The sequence below is a fragment of the Durio zibethinus genome, chromosome 8 (genome assembly GCF_047325235.1).
Source record: "Durio zibethinus cultivar Kanyao isolate XHJ-2024 chromosome 8, ASM4732523v1, whole genome shotgun sequence".
Classification (NCBI taxonomy): domain Eukaryota; kingdom Viridiplantae; phylum Streptophyta; class Magnoliopsida; order Malvales; family Malvaceae; genus Durio; species Durio zibethinus.
In genome coordinates, this window is record NC_143169.1 from 28543808 (window position 1) to 28566737 (window position 22930).

General features: G+C 41.6%; 1 pseudogene; it reads right to left on the reverse strand.

The window, feature by feature from the left end:
- Positions 1 to 351: 351 nt before the first annotated feature.
- On the reverse strand, positions 352 to 1437 carry LOC149517838 (18S ribosomal RNA; annotated as a pseudogene).
- Between the last annotated feature and the right edge of the window lie 21493 nt (positions 1438 to 22930).

Sequence of the window (22930 nt, forward strand, 5' to 3'; positions counted from 1 at the left end):
GCCTAGAACATCTAAGGGCATCACAGACTTGTTATTGCTTTAAACTTCCTTAGCCTAAGCGATCATAGTCTTTCTAAGAGGTTAGCCATGAAGGATCACCTCATCGCAGCTAGTTAATGGGTTAAAGTCTCATTCATTAATGAAATTAACTAGACAAATTACTTCACCAACCAAGAACAACCATGCACCACCACCTATAGAATCAAGAAAGAGCTCTCATTTTATAAATTCTTACTATGTCTGGACCTGTTAACTTTTCCCATGTTGAGTTAAATTAAACCACAGGCTCTACTCTTGATGGTGCCTTTATGTAAATCCCTTTAAGTTTTAACCTTGCGACCATATTTCCCTCGAAACCCAAAGACTTTGATTTCTCATAATGTGCCAATAGATTCCTAAAAGTAACACTATCGATCCTTGGTTGACATTGTTTGTGGTTGAGACTAGGATGATATCTGATTGTCTTTAAGCCCCCAACTTTCATTCTCGATTAATGAAAACATCCTTGGTAAATGGTTTTGTAATTGTTCATCTTTCATAAATCCAAGAATTTCACCTCTGACTATGAAATATGAATGCCCTTGACTATCCTTGTTAATCATTACTCTGATCCCAAAGGCTAACACAATAGGACTAAAATCTTATGATGTTATCCCATGCTAATGTATACAATCTTAGGCTTGCTTTTAGCACTCTAATTTCTTCAAAGTAACAGCTTTAGAGGAATGACTCGGCTAGTTAAGGCTAGGAGTACATTGCTGGCAGTAGGGATAAGTAGACCAATGCTCACTGTGAGGTAGATCGAATAACCCAACCTTAGTTCCAACGACAAGTTTTTTAATTGCAACAACATAAATATACACTATTGGAGCTGGAATTATCACAACTGCTAGCACTAGACTTGAACTCTAATGGATCCTTGTTAAGGGTTTTAGACTATACTCATTCCAATTACCAGACTTATAGAGCCTAGTATTGTTATTTATTGTTACTACATTCTCAAGTCAGGATTGGGTAATTTGCACACTTGCTACCATTTTCAGGATTCCTTTTTGGAATCAAACCCTAATTCTCTGTTACTTGTTGCCACCCTAGTAAGCCACTATCCTACCATCGAAAATTGATAGGGCAAAAATTTGAATGATGCATCACCGATACAAAGGCCATGTGATTCGTCAAGTTATCATGAATCATCAGAGCAATAGGCAAAGCCTACATTGACCTTTTATCTAATAAATGCATCCCTTCTAGAAGTTAAGATTTGTTGCACATATTAGCTCTAGAATTACTATGGTTATCCAAGCAGTAGATACCATCAAAAACACTATAACTAATTTATTGAGCCATTCACAGTTTCATAGTCTGAATTAGTTTAAACTTACACATGCATGGCTTAATCTTTTAGACAAGCATATGACTACTGGCAGGATCAACTAGGTAGCATTCCTTTGAGACATTGGCACTAAATGGGCCTTAACACATTGACTAAATGACAGAGAGAGCTAACATAGAGCATAATCATCATGCATGTCGAGCACATAAAATGCATAGCATTGGATGAACAAAGGCTGAGAGCCTGTGCTTACAAAATGTCCTGCATCTAAGAGCACGATCAAACACCAATGCACCAATGTGGCCACAAAGGTTTGGGTGGCACACTTGGGACATGGGGCACAATTGAGGTTTGACCTATAGCCCCAAAAGACATAAGACCAATAAAAGATGGCAAGACATCCAATTTTCATCGATTTAGGTATACTGTACAGGATTTCGATTGCATCCTTAAGGTATGATGACTTCATGGAGGGAGATTGAAGAGGATGATGGGTTAACAGTTCAATTCATTGATCATGGAGTCTGCTAACATGCACAACCATAGCACCACTCATATACCCATTGTGTACAAGTGGTAGCATCTACACAAATCAGTCCACAACCCACCCATTCAATTATGCAACAAGCGAGTAGAGGAAATGACATATGAAGCCATGCCATAACAGCTTGGCATAAGAAAAACACAAGCAAAGGCTACGAGACTACATTTACCATCCAATAAACAATAATGGCACAACACCATCGATGCTTGGTTTGGTTGGGACTGCACATGTAAACTCTATTGCCAGCACCCCAGGGGGACATTACCTAATTCAGGGACTTGTTCCTGGGTTCATAGGCATCATCGACTACATGTGTCATGGTTCATGTGCAAGTCATAAGCCAAGTAGGTTAAGAGATGTGGCTTGTTCGAGTTGGTGTGGGCAATGGACTGGGAAGGATCAAGAATAAGGTCCTGAAGGCATATACGAGGCCCAATGTACAGATTAAGGCCTACGCTAAAGTGTAAGAGCACGACGGGTGAACAACCTAGTGCCGAGAATAAGGACTACTCGTTGGAAAGATCTAGAATGCCCCAAAAGAGTGGCATGGGCAAGTAGGCATAGAAGGCTCTAGATTAGCCTAGAGACAGGCTAGTGCATAATTGCAAAAGAGTCTAGATAAGCCTAAATACTAGCCACATGCAAGGGTACCGAAGGTTCCGAAAGGGATTAGGGCAAGAATAGTAACAGGTACTATAGCACCTAAATAAGGAAGGCTCTAAAAGGCCCTAGTTGCATGTGGAGCAGTGACCAAATGGGGAAGGTTTTAAAACCTACTAGGTACGGGCACCGAGTGAGAGTACCTAGACACTTCTAGACCCGAGGCTTAGTGGGAAACGTAAAACAAGCTAGATTTTGCAAAGGCTTTAGTTGACCTAAAAAGTGTTTAGGGACCATGAAATGGTCTAAAAGGCTTATAAGGGCCACACACTTGGATCAATAAGGGTCATATGTGTTAGGGAGGCTCAAGTATAAATAAAGGCCATTCTCTTCATTTGTAAACAAGTTAGAAGCTATACAAACAAGAAGAACCATGTCATAGACTTAGGTATTAAGCAATTGTATATAGTATCATGTAAATAAAAGTTACAATTGCTTTAACCCTACTTCCTACCTTTCTCCTAACCTTTTAAGGAGTTAATGGAGTGCATGGCAAAAGTGATAAGCAAAGAGCCAGGGAAAAGGCTGATTTAGGCCTATAGATGGTAGTTTTCCACCTAAGGCTACATGGTAGCTAGGCTTAAGCTACAAGCTTATGACACATGCAGGGGCTTGGCCAGGCTAAGGCATTTTTATGGTCTATGAGAAGGGATCACAAAACTTCCAAATACTAAAGAGTCTTAGCTAGACCTAGCCCATGACCTCAATTTTCATTTGCACCATCTCGAAGATTAATTACTCGATTTAGGGACCTAGTTTACAGTTTGGGGAAGCATTAATCGCAAGCATAGACTTGAGATTAGCATCAATCGTAGGCATAGACTTGAAATCAACATAGTCAGCCCCTTTTCCACATGCATGCCAACTGGTTAAGGTGATAGGTGCTTATGGTTCACCATAGCAACCAATCACTAAACAACATGGCTAGAAGGCATGCACAACCTAGATTTTGCTCTAAGGATGTTGCCATGGATGTACACAATGATAGGCCCATTGCATACACCTAGTTCCCTCATGGGGGAGAGAAGGGGGCCTAAACAACCACCCTCTAAAAAGCATGAAAGATTTTACAAATATGGTAGCAATAGATATTAAAGTGTTTGAAATGGGGATACTTTTTTCAAACAAGCAAATCTTGCACCAAGGGTCCATAGATGCCGATGGTGGTCAAGGTATGTGCTTGCACCAATGCCTAGTATATGCTAATGGTGTTTGAGGTAACTGCTCTCACCAAGGGCCAGTATGTGCCGATGATGTTCAAGGCAACTACCCATATCAAAGGCCATTTTTTATTGATGTTGATCAAGGCATCTACCATACCAAGGGTGAGCATATACCAATGGTGGTTGAAATAAGTGCCCATACCAAAGGCTAGCTTATGTTGATGATGATTGAGGTATATGCCTACACCAAGTGTAAGCATGTGCTGTTAATGGTCGAGACCTTGGCTGAAGATTGATTCTAAGCCACAATGCACATGCTGGGCTTGGGCATGTGATAGTGCTACATTTTTTTGTCTAAGGCACCATCGTCAAAGCATCACCAGAGAACTTGATCAATAGCATTAGAGATCTAGTGATTAGGGGTAAGGGCTAAAAGGTGTGCACACATGATGTGCGATACGTTCTAGTTCTTGGCCTTTGTATTGGCCCCTTATCCCCTAAAGAACCTTGAAAACTCGCACCCTCTTAATGAGCATAAGAGCTTTTATAGGTTCATAGATAGTAGCCATTCAAGTGTCCAAAATAAGTATGCTTTTTTCAAATGGCCACAAAATTTTCTACATTTTGATTTTTTAGCTAAATTTTTTTGGATGCTAAAAAAAATGCAAGGATCTCATACACCAAATTTGGGGCTAAAACTCTTAAAAAAATTTTAAAAAATCTTGAATCATGAAAAATTCTAAAAGTTGTGAAAAATAGAAAATGTGTCATCTTGCCATGAAACTTCACATGACGGCTTAGGGGACCATTATATGAATTTACATGTCATAAAAATGGCATTGGCATGGCAAAAATATTAAGACATGCCTAAATCCACCTACTACCAGGTTATGGTACGCATGGTGTGTAGCCTAGGCTTGGGATACATGAGCATGATGCATGATCTAGCACATGCCGATGGTGTTCGAGGGAACTACCTACACAAAGGGCTAGCATTATTGATGGTGCTTGAAGTATGTACCAAGACAAAGGGCTAACAAGTCTCGATAATGGTCGAGGTATGTGTATGCACCGAGGGTCATTCAGTGCCAATGTTGGTTAAGCCATGTGCATGTGTCACAACCTGCAAGTTGTTATAGGCCCAAGAGTTCTCTATGAGTTAAAGAGTAGTTCCAGTTTTAGCATGATAGGATCTAACAACTAGAGAGACCAAGCATTAAGGCCTATTGGAGGTCGACATCATGAGGAAGTAGCATAAAATAATGGTATAGGTAATGATCAAGACTCCAGAGGCTCAGGCATAGTGTTCATGTTTAGTAGAATTAAGCAAGGCCCTAGTGTAAGTGTTTGTGAACAATGCACGGGCACATAGTCAGACCCAGGCAATGGCTTTGATGATCAAAGTATGGGCACATGGTCAGACCTAAGTGCAAGCACACCTAAACATTGTCCTAGAAGGATAAGATTTTGAGGCTTTTGGAAGGCCTAGTACTATAGCACAATCTTTGACAAGCTAGAATTATGCTAAGCACTTAAGTTTCATAGGCTAACTTACGCACATAGAGTCAATTCCCAATCTAAGGCCACATAGATTTTGGCTTAAGACTGGAGCCCATAACATATACATTGAGCATCATTTGGTGTTGATAGTGCTTGAGGGGCAGACAAGTGCCTTGGGAGGGATAAAAGAGTGGTGGAAGGGTCAGGGCACACATGTCATACCAAGCATCAGCATATGATGATGGTGTCTAAGGTAACAACCTACACTAAAGGCTAGCATTTATCGATGGTGGTAAAGACATATGCATACGTCGAGGGTCATTGGGTGCCGATAGTGGTTGAGGCATATGGATGTGTCATAGTTTGTAAGTTGGTCTAGGCCTAGAGGTTCTCTCTTAGTCAATTAGCAATTCTAGCTCTAGCAGGATAGGGTTCGATAGCCAGAAGAACCAAACCCAGGTGCGAGTGCTAGTGAGTGCTCATATAAATTTACAAGCCATAAAAATGTCATTGGCATAGCACAAATATAATGTGATAAAACCTACCTATTGCCCAATCGTGGTGCAAATGGTGTATAGTCTGAGCCCATGATACTTATGCATGGTATATGGCCTAGATTGTTCCAATGATGTTCGAGTAAACTGCCCACACAAAGGGCAAGCATGTGTCGATGGTGGATGAAACATGTGCCAAGACCAAGGGCCAATGTGTCCCAATAGTGGTCAAGGCATGTGCATGTGTCATAGTCCATAAGCTATTCCAGACCCAAGGGTTCTCTTCAAGTTAAAGAGCAATTCTAGTTCTAGCGAGATAGGGTTTGATAGCCAAGGAAAAAGGTCTTGAGGCCTACTAAAAGCCCCAGTCATGGGGAACTAGCTAGAATAGTGGTATAAGCATGGTGTTCATATTCAGTAAAATTGAGCTAGGCCCAAATGCGAGCACTGGTGAGCACTTATATGAATTTAAAGCCATAAAATTGGCATTGGCTTGGTAAAAATACGAAGATGAGTGTAAGCCCATTATTGCCCTATTGTGGTGTGTATAGTGCGCGGCCTAGGTCCCATACATGATGCATAGCATAACATATGCCAATGGTGTTAAATGCAACTCCCCACACTAGGGCTAGTATGTGCCAATAGTGGTTAAAGCATGTGCAACAACAAATGGCTAAGTACCCCTTTATGAAACGTTAATAGTAATTTGCTAGACCTAAGAATAACCTTAACTCTGTAACCTTGATTGGTGGTTCCCACTTTTGGATTGCATGGACCTTATCACCATTTATTTGGATTTGGCCATTCCTTACAACATGGTCTAAGAATGAGATCTTTGGCTAGGCAAATGAATATTCTCCTTTTTTACGTATAGTTCATTTTTGCTTAGTACTTGGAACACTTGTCATAAGTGATCCACATGTTCCTTAAATGATTGACTATAGATAACAATATCATCAAGGTGCATGGAAAAAAATTGGTTAAGGAACAATTATAGCATGTTGTTCATTAGTGTGCATAATGTCACGGTGTATTCATTAGATCAAAAGGCATTACTAGGAACTAGTACGCTCCATAGCTAGTCACACTTGATAGCTAGGAACTGTCTTTGGTTCATCGCTTTCAACTTTCCTCACTTGATAGTATCCTAATCTTAGATCCAGCTCGATAAACCACCGTATTGCTCCTAGTTAGTTGAACAAGTCGACAATAAGGGGAATGGGATACTTGTTCTTCACCATAAGCTTGTTTAATGCCTAATAGTTAATGACATCTATAAAGACCCATTATGGTTCCACTGAAACAAGACTGGTGCACCATATGGAGCTTTAGAAGGCTTGATGAACCTTGCATCTAGAAGCTCCTTGAGTTATCTCCTTAGCTCCTCCAACTCTGGGGGTGACATCTTATACGAGGCTCAGGCTAGTGGCTTGGCATCAGGCACTAGTTTAATCTTATGGTCTACCTTTCTTTTAGGAGGTAGTCTATTGTACAATTTTATGGGCATGACAACCTTGAAAGACTCCAACACCTCCAAATGGGTGTTTTCCTTTAGTCCTTAAGGCTTATCCTCTTTTGGGGACACCAAAAAAGTGGCTCCTCCTTTCACACGCCCTTGATGAGCTAGATTACAAAAAGTGCCTTGGTTCCGGTCCCTTGCTCTTATTTTATTGAGACAATGCATTGGCACCAATGGTCCAAGATGCAAATCATCTAATATGAAAATGCAATTCATGAAGGGTACAAAGAGTTTATTGATTGTTTAGAGGAAGTCTAAATCAATAACAAAGTCATAGTCATTGAGAGGGATTACCTTAATGGATTCCTTACTTTTCCATGCTCCAAGTTATAACTTAGCTCTTTACGCCATGCCCATGATCGAAACCTCTTCAGAGTTCATGACCTTAATCCATCTTGCCCCTTCTCGACCTTGAGCCCCAGTCTCTTAGCACCTCCTTCGAACATGAAGAGATCAAATGTACTTGTGTCCACCAAGGCATTCAAGCACTTGCCTACAATTGAGATTTTGTCGAACATGAGCCCTTTTCTCTTATGCCCTTTCTTTGCTAATATAGAACTTAGCATGATCAAACCAAGCTTTAGTCCCTCCTTCTCAGGTTACTCTTCATACCCCTTGACGATGGCCATGAGCTTGGCTTTATTAGGATAACCCCTGGTTTAGTGTTGACCGTCACATAAAAAATAAGTCATGGGTCCATCTTTGGTCACTGACTATTTGTCCTTTTTCTTATGTCCCTCCTTGGAGGACTTTCATTTGTTCATTGGTGTCTTATCATTGCTACTCTTATCTCTGTCTCCCTTACCTTCGCCCTATCTTTGGGCTCGAAAGACTCAAAATTGTACCCTTTCTTGAATTACACTAAGGATTGAGCGATGGTCATGGCTCGAGTTAGGTCCTGGACATCCATCATCCTTAGTTCTTGCTTAGCCCATGGCTTGAGCCCATCCATAAATGCAAAAAAAGCCTCATCCTCCCCAAGGTTGGGATTTTGGAACATGAGTCCTTAGAACTCTAAAACAAAGTCTCACATTTTTCTATCTTTGGTGAACTATCATAGCTTGGTATGTGCCTCGTCTATAGAATATCTTAGGTAAAGTGCTACCTAAACTCCTTTTGGAACTCTTCTAATGTTCCAATGGCAGCACCCCCATGCCTAACCTCCTTGGACCCATAATGCCACCATAGAAGTGCAATGTCTATAAGATACATATAGGTAATGCTTACCTTAGCAACATCCTTCTTAATGCCCAATGCTTGAAAATACTACTCCATGCCCCATAAGAAGTTGTCTATGTCTTTTGTAGATCATGTCCCTTTAAACTCCTTCGACTTGGAAACCTTCACTCTAGACCTAGGAGCTATTGTGAGTATGCCTCCCCTTATGGTTGCCTTTTATGCAAAAAGCCTCTTCTTGAGTTACTTCATCTTCTCTTTCATGGCCTCTATTAGGGCCTCTAGGGTAAAGTTCTTATGGGTAAGGCTTTCGATTTCTTCATAAAGAGTTTGCCTTAACTCTTCCATGATCTCTTTTCCAGTCAAGACCAATTCCTCCATTTGGTCTTCGTACTTGTCTTGTATTTTAGCCATGGCTAATTCCACCTTGGCCAATTGAGCATCAAAGGTTGAGATCATGCCTTTATTGGTGCTTTTTTGCCCATTCCAGCAGTGTGTGTCTCATGAGTCTCTTACCCCTTAGTGTGCTGAGAGCTCTTTTAGAAGTAGACATTGTCTTGGATCATGGTCACACACTAAACTATGTTCTGATGCCAACTATCACAAGCTTTAATCTTAAGCTTTGTAACCATGCAGCCTTAGGCAGGAAACTACCATTCACATATGCCTAAGTCATCCTTTAATCGAGTTGAGTAAGTGTGCCACTCACCAATGACTTGTTGGACCTTAGAGACAATCAAACACTATAGCACATTAAAAAGGCACTGGTAAAAGAATACAAAATTCTTTCTATTACTGGAACAATGTGGCTTATGTACAAATGTGCTTTAGTAGCTTTGTGGGTTCACAAGTTCACTAGCTTATATATTGGTCTTATGGGAGAGGTGGCACCCCTATTTATATTTGAGCCCCCACAGCCAAGGTGGTCACCAGTGAGCCAAGTGTGTGGCTCTTATAGAAATTCTAGACGGTTCCAAGGCCCTTAACACATATAAGGTTACGGAATTTCTAGAAAAAAGTTGGTTCTAGACATTTTATGGTGCACTAGGTCTAGAAGGTTCTAGGCTCTCTCACAAAGTGCCTATACCTCTGGCTTTTTGGAAGCATCCCTACCTGGTACTATAGTAACCGTACCCATTTTTGTATCTCACCCTTCTAGAAGGTTCTATGCCCATACACTTGGCTTGTAACTAGGCTTATCTAGAGCCTTCGCACCTACAGTGCCTGCACCACTTTTCTAGGGCTTTTGAAAAGCTTATCTCAAATGGTCCTCAGGTTCAACATCAAGTAATTCTCGTAGGGACTCATTCATGTGAACTATTGCTTGAGTGAGGGTCTAGCCTCCATGTGCTGGCACTCGAGCCTTAGCCTTGATGGTGCTCATGTGGGGTGATATGCAGAAGCTTGGCCAGGCCAAGGCATTTTTATGGTCAACAAGAAAGGACAATGAGACTGCCAAATACCCAAAAGATTTGGCTAGACCTAGCCCATGGTCATAGATTTTGCTTGCCTACCTCAAGGTGCCATTGCCTGATTCATGGACTTGGTCTAGTGTCTAGGCCAGCATCAACTATAGGCATGGGCTTAATCTTCGCATAGCTGAGCCTTTTTTTCACATGTATGCTAATTTGTCGAGGCCATGGGCATTTATAGGTCACTAAAGCAACTAGCCATTGGACAACATAGCCAAAAGGCATTCACAGCCTGAAATTTGCTCTAGGGACATTGCCATGCATTTACGTAATGATAGGCCCATCACACATACCTATTCCCTTCATAGGGGAGAGAAGGCCCAGGACAACCACCCTTTAGAAAGCATGAAAGATTTTACAGATATGCTAGCAATAGACATTAAAGTGTCTAAAATGGGGACACTTTTTTCAAACAGGCATATCCTGCACCAAAGGTCTGTAGGTGCCAGTGGTGGTCAAGGTATGTACTTGCACCAAAGCCTAGCATGTGCCAAAGGTGTTCAAGGTAAGTGCCTGTTGCAAGGGCCAGCATGTGCCAATGGTGTTTAAGGTAACTACCCATACCAAGGGCCATCTTCAGCCAATGTTGATTGAGGCATATGCCTACACTAAGGGCTAGCATGTGCTAATGGTGGTTGAGACAAGTGCCTATACCAAGGGCTAGCTTGTCCCAATGGTGGTTAAGGTAAGTGCCCTCGATAATGGTTAAGGCATGTGCTTGCACCATGTGCCAACATGTGCCATTGATGGTCGAGGCCTTAACTGAAGTTTGATTCTGGGCCATGGTGCACATGCTGAGCTCAAGCATGTGTTGGTGTCACATTTTTGTACCTGGGGAACCATTATTGGAGCATTGCTATAGAACCTAACTGATGGTATTAGGGGTTTTGATGATTGGGGGTGGGGGGTCAGAGGGTATTTACACATGATATGTGATGGGTGCTAATCTTTGTCCCTTATGTTGGCCCCCTATCCCCCAAGGAACCTTGACAACTCACACCCCCTTAAAGAGCATAAAAGCTTTTACAGGTTCTCAGCCAGTAACCATTCAAGTGTCTAAAATGGGGATGCTTTTTTCAAATGGCCACAAAATCTTTTACACTTTGATTTTTTAATTGAATTTTTTTATAGATTCTAACAAAAATACAAGGATAATGCATACCAAATTTGGGGCCAAAACTCCTAAAAAAATTCTAAAAAATCGTAAATAGCAAAAAATTTTAAAAATTGTGACAAATAGAAAACAAATCATCTTGCCATGAAACTTCACATGAAGGTTAGGGGACCATTATATGAATTTACAAGCCATAAAAATGCCATTGACATGGCAAAAGTATGAACATATGCTTGAACCCATTTATTACCTAGTTATGGTGTACATGGTGTGTAACTCAGGCCTAGGACACCCACATGTGGTGCACAACCCAGCATGTGTTGACAGTGTTCAAGAGAACTACCCACATAAAGGCTAGCATGTGCTGATGGTGGTCGAGGGATGTGTCAAGACAAAGGGCCAACAAGTCTCACTAATGGTTGATGCATGTGCACATGTCATAGGCCAAGACTCAAGCTCCAAGCTTGAGTAGGTCCAAGACATAAAAAATGGACTCTTTCATGTCCCAGATCAACCTAACACAAGAAATGGTGCATAGACACTCTAGACTACAAGTGTTGTAAAGTGAAAAGGCATAACAAGTGTCAGAAAAATAGTTGACAAAAGAACAATGGAAAGGTTTAAGGTAAGAGTAAAGATGTTATTACTAAATGGTTCTATTGTGTGCATAATGGGGGTGAAGGCTCTCTATTTATAGCTGAGTCCTCCTTACATTTAGTGCCTGAGATACATTTCTAAACTCTAGAGATTACAATCCCTTAATTCTATGAGCTAAGATACAATCCTTGATTCTAGGTGATTTGGTGTTGTTGTACAATCCTTGACTTGCTAAAATCATGCTAAGCACCAGGCATTTTAGAAGCCTCCAAGTTTAATCCTCCTAAGATTTTGTTCAAGCATGCCCACACTTAGGTTTGACCATGCACCTATATCTCGATCATCAATCTCCTTATCTAGATCTAACTAAGAGCTTGTGCATTGTTCACTAGTGCTTGCCCTTGGGCTTGGCTCAATCCTATCAAACTTGAACTCTTTCCCTAAGCCTTTAGAGTCTTAATCATTGACTTCCTATTGTTTGGGATAGTTTTTCATGACTTAGGCCTCTAGTGCACCTCAGGGCATAGTTGTCTTGGCTTTTAGACTCTATCCTACTAGAACTATAATTGTCACTCAACTCAGAGAGAACCTCACTTATCATGGGCTAAGACTCAAGCTCTAGGCTAGTGTGGCTCTAGGACATGGGAATGGACTCTTTTGCATCCCAGATTAGCGTAACATAAGAAATAGTGCATGGACACTCTAGACTACAGGCTGGGTTGCCCAGTACAGTACAAAACAAAAAGGCACAATAAATGCTGGAAAAAAAGCTAACAAAACAACAACAAAAAGGTTTAAGGTGAGAGTAAGGATGTTGTTACTCAATGGTTCTAGTGTGTGCAATGAGGGTGGGGGACTCTATATATAGCTGAGTCCCCCTTACATTTAGTGTGTGAGATATATTCCTAAACTCTAGAGATTATAATCCCTTAATTCTAGGAGCTAAGTTACAATCCTTGATTCTAGGGGATTTGGTGCTACTGCATAATATTTGACTTGCTAAAATCAACTTGAGCAATAAAAATAGTAACTCAAGGCCCCTTACCCCTATTGGTGGCTCTATTGATATTACAAAATCTGGGTTTCCTTATAGCCTTTTCCTCCTTTGAGGAACAAACATCAGTGTCTCCCCTACTTTGGCTTTTTTTTTTGGCCTTAGAGACTTGGTGTACTCAACCTGACTCACTGATTACATAACAATTTTTGCCTAACTTAACTCGTGTACCTCTTTTCATTGTAGCTTAGCCTTTACCCATGACTTTGGTCCATCAATGAAATACTTAGGCACCTCTACTCTTGGTTCCAGCCCATAATAGCAACCACAGTAGCTCGCAATGCAGCATGGTCAACCTTGAGCTTGGCCAACTCCTCTTATAAGGTTGTCACTATGGATTCTAATGCCTCATTACCCTGTATGAGCTTTTCCATTACCTTATTTGAGGATCCTTTAATGTCCTGAACTGATCTATTATTTGAAGCATGGCTTTCATACACTTTGCTAACTAAGTGCTTGTTAGCACATATCTTGCTGAAGCCTTCCCCTATTTGTTTGTAGGTGGGTGTTCCTCGGGCACCTCGCTTAGGCCCCCTATTTGGTTTTCCCTAGCTATGCCATAGCCCAAAGCACACAAATTATTAGATCATGAATGCACAAATAGAAGGATTACCTCAACTCTAGTAGGCACTTAAGCAATCCGATTTTAGTTCTTGTAAGCCAGCACACTAGTCTATCAATACAACATACCAACATAGCACACACTATTGAGCACTAGTCTGCATAATGGCTCAACACACAAGCCTCTCTTGGTTAGGCTCCAATATGCACATTTGCTCACTTGCACATTATCATGGACTAGGAGCTTAATCCTAGCTACCGTGTGGCCTTAGGTAGGAAACTATCAATCATATTCCTAAGTTAGCCTTTTCCTTGACTCTAAGCCAAACATTTTTGCCATACACTCCATGAGCTCCCTAGGAGCTTAGGAGAATACTATTAAGGAGAGTTAAAGAATTGTAACTTCTATTTACTTGATGCTATAGACAATTGTTCAATGCCCAGGCTTATGACTTGGTTCTTCTTACTTGTGTAGCTTTTAACTCCTTACAAATAAGGAGGATGGCCCCTATTTATACTTAAGCGTTCCTAGCACATATGACCCTTATTGATCCAAGTGTGTCACTATCATAGGCCTTCTAGACCATTCCATGGTCACTAGACACTTCCTAGGTTGGCTATGGCCTTTATAGAATCTAGCTTGGTCTAGGCTCCCTACTAAGCCTCGGGTTTGGAAGAGTCTGGGCACTCTCGCTAACTGTCTACCCCTATCAGGTTCCAAAATATTCCTTAACTAGTCATTACTCTCCTATTGCTAGGGCCTTCTAAAGCCTTCCTTATCTAGGTGCTATAGTACCTACCATTATTCTTGCGCCTAGCCTTTTTGGAACCTTCAGTGCCTACACACCTAGCCTACCTATAAGCTTCTCCAAACTCTTTTATGCTTGCACACTTTTCCTATCTCTAGGCTAATTTAGAGCCTTTTGTGCCTGCCTTCCCATGCCATTCTTTTGGGGCATTCTAGATCCTTTCAATGATTAGTCCCCATTTTTAGTACTAGGCTACTTAACTCTCCATGCTCTTACACCTTAGCCTAGGCCTTATGCCCTTAGGAACTTGGTCTTACTCTTTCCTGGTCCTTCACCCACACCAACTTAAATAAGTTACGTCTTTTGACCCACTTGGCTTAGGACTTGTACATAGACTGTGACACATAGCACACCTATAGCATACAACAACAACTTGTTGAGAACCTATCTTGCATTCTGGCATGCTCAAACCTAGCACACTAAGAGTGTTTCACCAGCATATGAGCACAATGACCCTTCTAGGATGCATTCACCAAGCAACAAACTACTCGTACCACATAGTCGAATGTCCACACACATAGAAGGATGCCTGCACACCACACTAGGATGCCTGCACATAAATCGCCCTACCTGTATCAATGCTAACTCTAGCTCCCCATGCCAATTCTGGCTCTCACAATAACTCTGGCTCCTCATGTCACAAGTTAGGATCTATTGCACACTCTAAACCAAGCCTTTGGTCACTACCTTCAATTTGATCCAAGCTTCGATACCCCTTGGTATCTAGTTTTCCTGCCTATTTTAAAGGTTCTTTTGAACCAGGCTCTGACACCACTTGTCACAGGTTGAGACTCGAGCTCCAGGCTCCCATAACTTTAGGACATGGGAATGGACTCTTCCGCATCCCAAATCAGACTAACATAAGAAACAGTGCACAAATACTCTAAACTGCAAGGCTTGGCTACCAAGTATGCTACAAAAAAAAAAGACATAGCAAGTGCTAGAAGAAAGGCTAACAAAAAAACAACAAAAAGGTTTAAGTCAAGAATAAGGATGTTATTACTCAATGGTTCTAGTGTAGGTACAATGAGCATGAGGGACTCTTTATTTATAGCTAAGTCCCTTTTACATTTAGTGCTTGAGATACATTCCTAAACTCTAGAGAATGCCATCCCTTGATTCTAAGAGCAAAAATACAACCTTTGATTCTAGGGGATTTGGTGCTGTTGAACAATCCTTGACTTGCTAAAATCATGTTGAGCACTAAGCCTTTTAGAAACCTCCAAATCTAATCTTGCCAAGTTTGTGCTCAGGCATGGGAAAACCTAGGCCTAACCATATGCCCACACCTCAATCATCAGTGCTTCCATTTGGGTCTGACTGGGTGACCCTACATTGCTCACTAGCACCTGCCCTTAGGGTTGGCTTAATCCTGCTGAACTTGAACACCTTTTCTGAGCCTCTAGAGTCTTGATCACTACCTGCCCCATTGTTTTAGGCTAGTTCCAAGCAACCTGGATCTCTAGTGCACCTCATGGCTTGATCCCCTTGGCTGTCAGACTCTATCCCTATAGAACTAGAACTATCACTTGACTTGAAAATAATCTCTAGGCTTGGCTAGCTTGTGAACTATGATAGATGCACTATGGGCATTTGGTGCTGATGGTGGTCAAAGCATGTGCATGTGTCATAGTCTGCAAGCTGGTTGTCATGGGTCATACATTCTTTAGACCAAAATCATGTGTCCATGCGACACCAAGACTACTCTTAGTCAAGGTCAACCTTTCTCAAATCTTTTTCTCCATGGGTAGATCATTTTTAATCTTTCAAGCTATATACTCGTAAGCCTTTCTTGGCTTGAACCCCATGGGTTGCTCACAATAATCTCAAACTTGGTAAGGAGGAACTTAACTCCCATCATCATAATCAACCCATGATTCTCAGGTGGCCCTAAACACCCATCTCTACCTGCAGCCATTGAGGTTCTAAGCACTAACCCACCTGGCTCATAAGGGTGCACACATTCTGGCATGTGAGAACTTAACACTATGCCTGCTTACATCATATGCAAGCTTTTGTGCCTTAAACCCTAAGGCACAACATAGATACTAGTCAATAGCTAGCTTAGAGCCACTATTGGCTAATCTCATCCCATTAAACTCATATCTCAGGGCCTCAGCCCTTAACTTTATTCTAGGTTGCTCATATGCATAATGGACACTTGACATGATGCTTGGCTCACCTCAAGGAACTTGAGTGTGCTACCCTAGCCATAGCACACCTCTGTTGATTGGCCATAAGGGTCTAGCAACATGTTTGCTTGCTAGCCCGCTCATCTTTCAGGCTTGATAGTGCCCCTCCTATGCAAACACCATCTCATGATCCTTGGTTACTTATCAAACTAGCTCAAGAAAGGAAAACCGAAGGGTCTAACAAACACTAGCATCTAAACCCATGGTTTAACACAAAGGCATGATACAAGGCATACTGACCCTAACTATCCTCGACTTTACGATAACCCAAGGAGGCATCATGCCACACTCATGACCTAATGATGCCTACCCATCTAGACACCACATGTGCCTAAGAGTTACTTACTTCAGACTAGCCAGGCTCCCTTCTACCTATTACCTAAGGGGGTGGTGGAGAGCTAACACCAGTCATCCCCTATAAAGAGTGTAAGAAATTTCTTAATCATCCTACCTAGATATGTAAGATGTCTGAAATGGGGACACTTTTTTCCCAACCATCTCAAAGCCTTTCTTTAGCTAGCTTAGGGCCTAGTGACCTATCTCTTAGCCACTATAATTCTCAAATTCAGCTCGTTGCTACATTAACACATTCAAGGGTGCCTGCTCATGACTTTGACTGATAGCACCTGACTAGGTAACCAACTCCAAGGTGCCTGTCCTTTAGCTCACACTTACCCAAGCACCTTGGGACCTTAATTGTGCCCCTAGGGTATGATGACCACATGAGGGGAGATTAAAAGAGATGACAAGTTGATAGTTTAATGCATCAAGCATGGAGACTACCAACCTGCATAACCATAGCATAATTCATATGCCTATTACTCAATGAGCGAGTAGAAGAAATAATGTATGAAGCCGGGCCATAACAGCTTGGCATTGGAAAAACACAAGCAATGGCTAGGAGACTACCCCTACCATCCAACAGGCAATAATGACACAACACAACAATGGTTCATCTAGCTGGGACCATACATGCAAAATCTATTGTCACCACCCTAGGGGGACATTACCTAATTTGAGGATTTTTTTCTGGGGTTTTAGGTAGCATCAGCTAAATGTGTCATGAACCATGTAGGAGTCCAAAACCAAGAGGGTTTTATGATTAGACTTGGTCAAGATGGTATGGGTAATGGACCAGAAAGGATCAAAATTGAGGCCTTAAAGGCACATACTTTACCCAAGTGTATGGGCCAAGGCCAAGGTCCAAGTGTAAGAGTACACTAAAGGTGAGTTCATAGTGCCAGGGATGAGAATTACTCATTTGAAGGTTTTAAAAAGCCCTAGGATATGGCATGAGTAGTTAGGCATAGAAAAGCCTAGGTCAACCCAGAGACTAGCTAGGTGAGTGGGCATGAAAGAGTCTAAAGAAGCCAAGAGGCTAGCAAGGTACATGGGCACCAAAGGTTCTAGAAGGGTCAGGTGCAGGCATAGTGATGGGCATTATAGCACCCATATTAGAAAGCCTTTAGAAGGCTCTAGCTGTGGGCAAGGTGGCACCCAGATGGAGAAAGCTTTAAAACCTACTAGACGCAGGCACTCATTGGAAGTCTTTGGACTTTTTTAGAGCCAGGGGTTCGACAGGGAACTTAAAACCAACAAATATTTAGAAAGGCCTTAGCTAACCATGGTAGAGCCTGGGCACCCTAGTACTATCTAAATGGCCCTTAATGGCCATACACTTGGATTCATTGCAACCATAAGTACCAAAAGAGCTCAAGTATAAATAGGAAAGCCTCCATTTCATTTGTACATAAGCAATAAAGAAGAGAAAAGTTAGAAGCAACAAGATAAGCAAAGAAGAAGAACTAAGAAATAGACTTGGGCATTGAGCAATTGTACATAGCATTAAGTAAATAGAAATAATATTGCTTTAACTCTCCTTCCTAGCTTTCTCTCAAGCTCATAGGGAGCTAATGGAGTGCATAGCAAAAATGTTTAGCACAGAGTCAAAAAAAGGCTTACCTACGCACTTGAAGGATAGTTTCTAACCTAATACCCCGTGGGTGCTAGGCTTAAGCCCCAACTTATGACATATGCATGGGCTTGGCCAGGCTAACACATTTTTATGGTCAATGGGAAGGGACCATGAGACTACCAAATACCTAAAAGATTTGGCTAGACCAAGCTTGTGATCACAGCTTCTACTTGTACCCACCCAAGGAGTCATTGCCCAATTTAAGGACTTGGTCTAAGGTTTGGGATGGCATCAGCCATAGGTGTCATAGGCCAAGGGCTTAAGCCTAGCACCTATGTGGCCTTAGGCTAGAAATAACCATCCATGTGCCTAAGTTAACCTTTTTTCTGACTCTATTATGTATGCTTGTGCCATGCACTCTATTGTCTCCTTATGAGATTAGGAGAAAGTTAGGAAAGAGAGTTAAAGCAATTGTATTTGTATTTACTCGATGCTATGTACAATTGTTGAATGACCTTACGATGACTCCTATGTTTACCTCTAAGTCTCTAATATAGCCAAGTCTATGACTTGGTTCCTCTTACTTTGTTGTTGTTGCTTCTTTTGTTAACTATAAATGAGGGAAAGGACCCCTATTTATACCTAAGCCTCTCAACACATATGGCTTTTATTGATCCAAGTGTATGGCCTTTATAGGCCATCTAGACCCCTTCACGGCCCTTAGACACTTTCATAACCTTTGTAGAATCTAGCTTGTCTACTCTTAGTGAGTGCCCACACCTAGCGGGTTCCACAACTTTCACCATTTGATTCCTGCTCCACCTACAGTTAAGGCCTTTAAGACCCTTCCTCATTTGGGTGCAATAATACCTATTACTATTCCCATGCTAGGCTATTTTGGAACTTTTAGTGCCCGTGCACCTAGTTGGCCTCTAAACTTCTCCAGACTCTTCTATGCCCATACATCTAGCATGTCTTTAGGTTAATCTAGAGCCTTCTGTGCTTGTTTGCCTGTGCCACTCTTGTGAGGCATTCTTGATCTTTCCAATGAGTAGTCTCCATTCTTGGCACTGGGCTGCTCACCTCGCCAAGCTTTTACACCTTAGCCTAGGCCTTGGTTAACACACTTGGGCATTGAATATGCCTTTAGGACCTTGGTCTTGATCCTTCCTAGTTCTTCACCCATACCAACTTGAACAAGCTACGTCTTTTAACCCTCTTAGCTCAGGACTTTTGCATAGACCATGACATTCTCCCCTACTAATTTTAGCAATGCCCTCATTTTTAAGGGATGCGATACTTTCATTGTACATACATGTTGGATCAATGTCCCACTCTTGTCCTTATGGTCCTTGGCATACAATGGTTCTTGTTACATGATGGTTCTTGGTACACCTTCATAGTTGTCCGCTACTTCACTCATGATCCTAATGCAATTCCCCTGAAACCAAGCTTGTCAAAGCATGTAATGCCTTTGCTAGTGACGTGCCATTACCCTTTTTCAATACTTAATAGGCCTTTTAAGGTGTACAGTGCTCACGTCACATAGGCTTCTATGAATCTTTATTTATCGAAGCATTCAACACCTCTATGTCTGATGTGCCATTACCTTCTCCTCTTCACCATGGGGTCCTTACCTTTTTCCTACACTTAACGAGCCTTTTAGAGTGTGCAGCAACACAAGTGCAGGGTGTGCATCATTCATGACTAGGCTATTCCCCTTTCTTCGACAAACCATCCATCTCTAAGACGGTGGCTCTTTACAGCCACTCATCTTGCCCTTATTATGAGCTTGAGAGATAATCTTTTTTTGCCTCAATCACCATCATGATTCTTATCATTAGACTCTTCCTAAGTCTTCATAATGGCTTTAGGCTTTTTCCACTATGGGAGCTCCCTGGCCATATACGGTCCTAAATATAAGAAGTAATTAAAGGACATGGTCATTGTACCTTTATCCTGGATCAAACCTTTAGTCCTTACCTTTTGATGTTGTAGATCTTCATTTACTTCCTCTTCCCCTGAAGAATTGTTACTCTCATCTCTCCCATTCAAGCTCTTACCCCTGGGCTCAACTCTTACCCTTAGGCTATGGAGACTTAGTACACTCAGCCTCGACCACCGACTGAGCAATGGCAATACTCTGGCTTCAAGTCCTATACCTTACTACTTCACTTAGCTCTTACCTATAGTTTTTATGCTTATTTGGAGTCCTCTCATGTAGAGTCTAGCAATCATATATGATCTTTAGTGTTCTTAAACTGACTTTCAAGAATGAAAACCTCACTTTCAAATTAGCCTTACACATGGTTTAACGGCCCTTATACACATCACTTGTGCACTCGACCATAAAAGCAAAGTGTAAACTAAGGATCTCCAACACATATTTATAAGCAATCAAGTGTGCCCTACTTTCAGCACTAACAACCAGCAATGCCCACACCATGCAACTCCTTACGTAAGCTATCATCATAAGTGGCACACTAGCACATAAGCTACCGGTACAACTCAAACCGACATCAACATCGATCACAACTAAGGTTTTTATCCCCTTGTTGGGAACCTAATTTGATACCAATTGTCATGGGTGGAGGGCTTAAGCCTAGCACCTGTATTGCCTTAAGCTGGAAACTATCATTCATGTGCCTAAGCCAGCCTTTTTTTTGACTTTGTGCTAAACACTTATGCTATGCATTCTATTGGCTCCCTAAGTGGTTGGAAGAAAGCTAGGAAGAAGAGTTAAAGCAATTGTATTTCTATTTACTTGATGCTATGTACAATTACTTAATGACAATGACTCCTATGTCTAGCACCAAGTCTCTAATATGGCAAATTTTATGACTTGGTTCTTACTTTTCTCTTGTTAATTCTCTTATTAACTACAAATGAAGGAGAGGGCCTCTATTTATACCTAAGCCTTCCTAACACATATCGCCCATATTGATCTAAGTGTGTGGCCTTTATAGGCCTTTTAGATCTTTTCATGGCCATTAGACACTTCCTAGGTTGGCTAATGGCTTTGCAAATTCTAGCTTGGTCTAGGCTCCCATTAAGCTTTAGGTCTAGAAGAGTCTGGGCACTCCCGTTAAGTGCCCACGTATAGTGGGTTCTAGAACCTTTTATGTCTGGTTGCTACTTTGCTTGTAGCTAGGGTTTTAAGAGCCTTCCTTATCTGGGTGCTACAGTGCCTGTTACTATTCCCATGCCAACCTATTTTGGAACCTTTGATCCTTACATACATTGCTAGCCTCTAGGTTTTTCCAGACTCTTCTATGCCTATGCACCTAGCTTGTCTCCAAGCTAATCTAGAGCCTTTTTTACCTATTTGCCCATGCGATTATTTTAGGGCATTTTAGATACTTCTAATGAGCAGTCCCCATTCTTGGCACTAAGCTACTTACTTTGCCATGCTCTTACACATTAGCCTAGGCCCTAATCTACACACTTGAGCCTTGCATGTGCCTTTAGGCCTTGGTCTTCATTCTTCTCGGTCCTTCACCTACACCAATTCAAACAAACTGTGTCTCTTGACCCTTTTGGCTTAGGACTTGCATATAAACCAAGATGTTCTCCCATACTCATTCTAGCAATGCCCTTATTACTAAAGGATGTCATTTTTTCACTATACATGTATGCTAGACGATGTTCCACTCTTATCCTGATGGTCCATGGCATATGATGGTTCTTTGTACATGATAGTTCTTGCTACACCTTAGCAGTCATCCCTTGCTTTGGTTTTGATCCCAATGTGGTTCCCATAAAATGATGCTTGGCAAAGCATGCAGTGCTTACATTACATAGGCTTCCATAAATCTTGGCTTGTTGAAAAGTGTAGTGCCTCTATGTTTGATATGCCATTACCTTTTCCTTTGCACTATGGGGTCTTTTCCCTTTTTCCATACTCAATGGGCTTTTGGAGTTGCACAGTGACATAAGTGTAGGGCATGTAGGGTGTGCAGTGCTCATGTCTAGGACATTACCCTTTCTTCAACAAATCACCCATCTCTAAGACCTATGGCTCTCTGTAACAATATTGACCTTCCCCTTATCAGGAGCCTGAGAGATCATCTTTTCTCAGCCTAACTGCCATTACAACTCTTGCCATTGGACTTTCCCTATGTCCTTATAATTGCTTTAGGCTTCTTCCGCTATGGGTGTTCTCTAGCCTTATGTTGAGCATAAGAAGCAGCTAAAAGATATGGTCACCATACCTTTATCCTAGACCAAATCTTTGGTCCTTGCCTTTCGATGGCGCAGCTCTTCATTGGCCTCATCTTCCCTTAAGAAACTACTACTTTTTTTTTCCCACTCAACCTTTATCCCTAGGCTTAGCTTTTACCCTTGCGCTATGGAGACTTAGTGCACTTAGCCTCAACCACCAACTTAAAAATGGTAATATTTTACTTCAAATCTCGTACCCTACCAGTTCATTCGGCTCTTACTCATGGCTTTTACCCTTTTTTGGACTCCTCACACATGGAGTCTAGTAGTCCATGTGATCTTTGGTGTCTTCAAACTGGCTTTCATGGATGACATCTTCTTCAAAATAGCCTTTCTCTTCTTGTGCGTGGGTGGGTGGCCCTCATGCACATCACCCATGCATTTAACCACAAACATGAAGCTTAAACCAAGGATTTCCCACATATCCTTATGAACAAACAAGCATCCTTGTGCCTTACTCTTGGCACGAACAACCAACAATGCCTGCACCACGTAATCCCATAAGTAAGCTATCATTATAAATGGCACATTAGAATGCAAACTGCCTGTGCAACTCAAACTAGCATCAACATCAATCATAACAAAGGTTTTGATCCCCCTCGATTA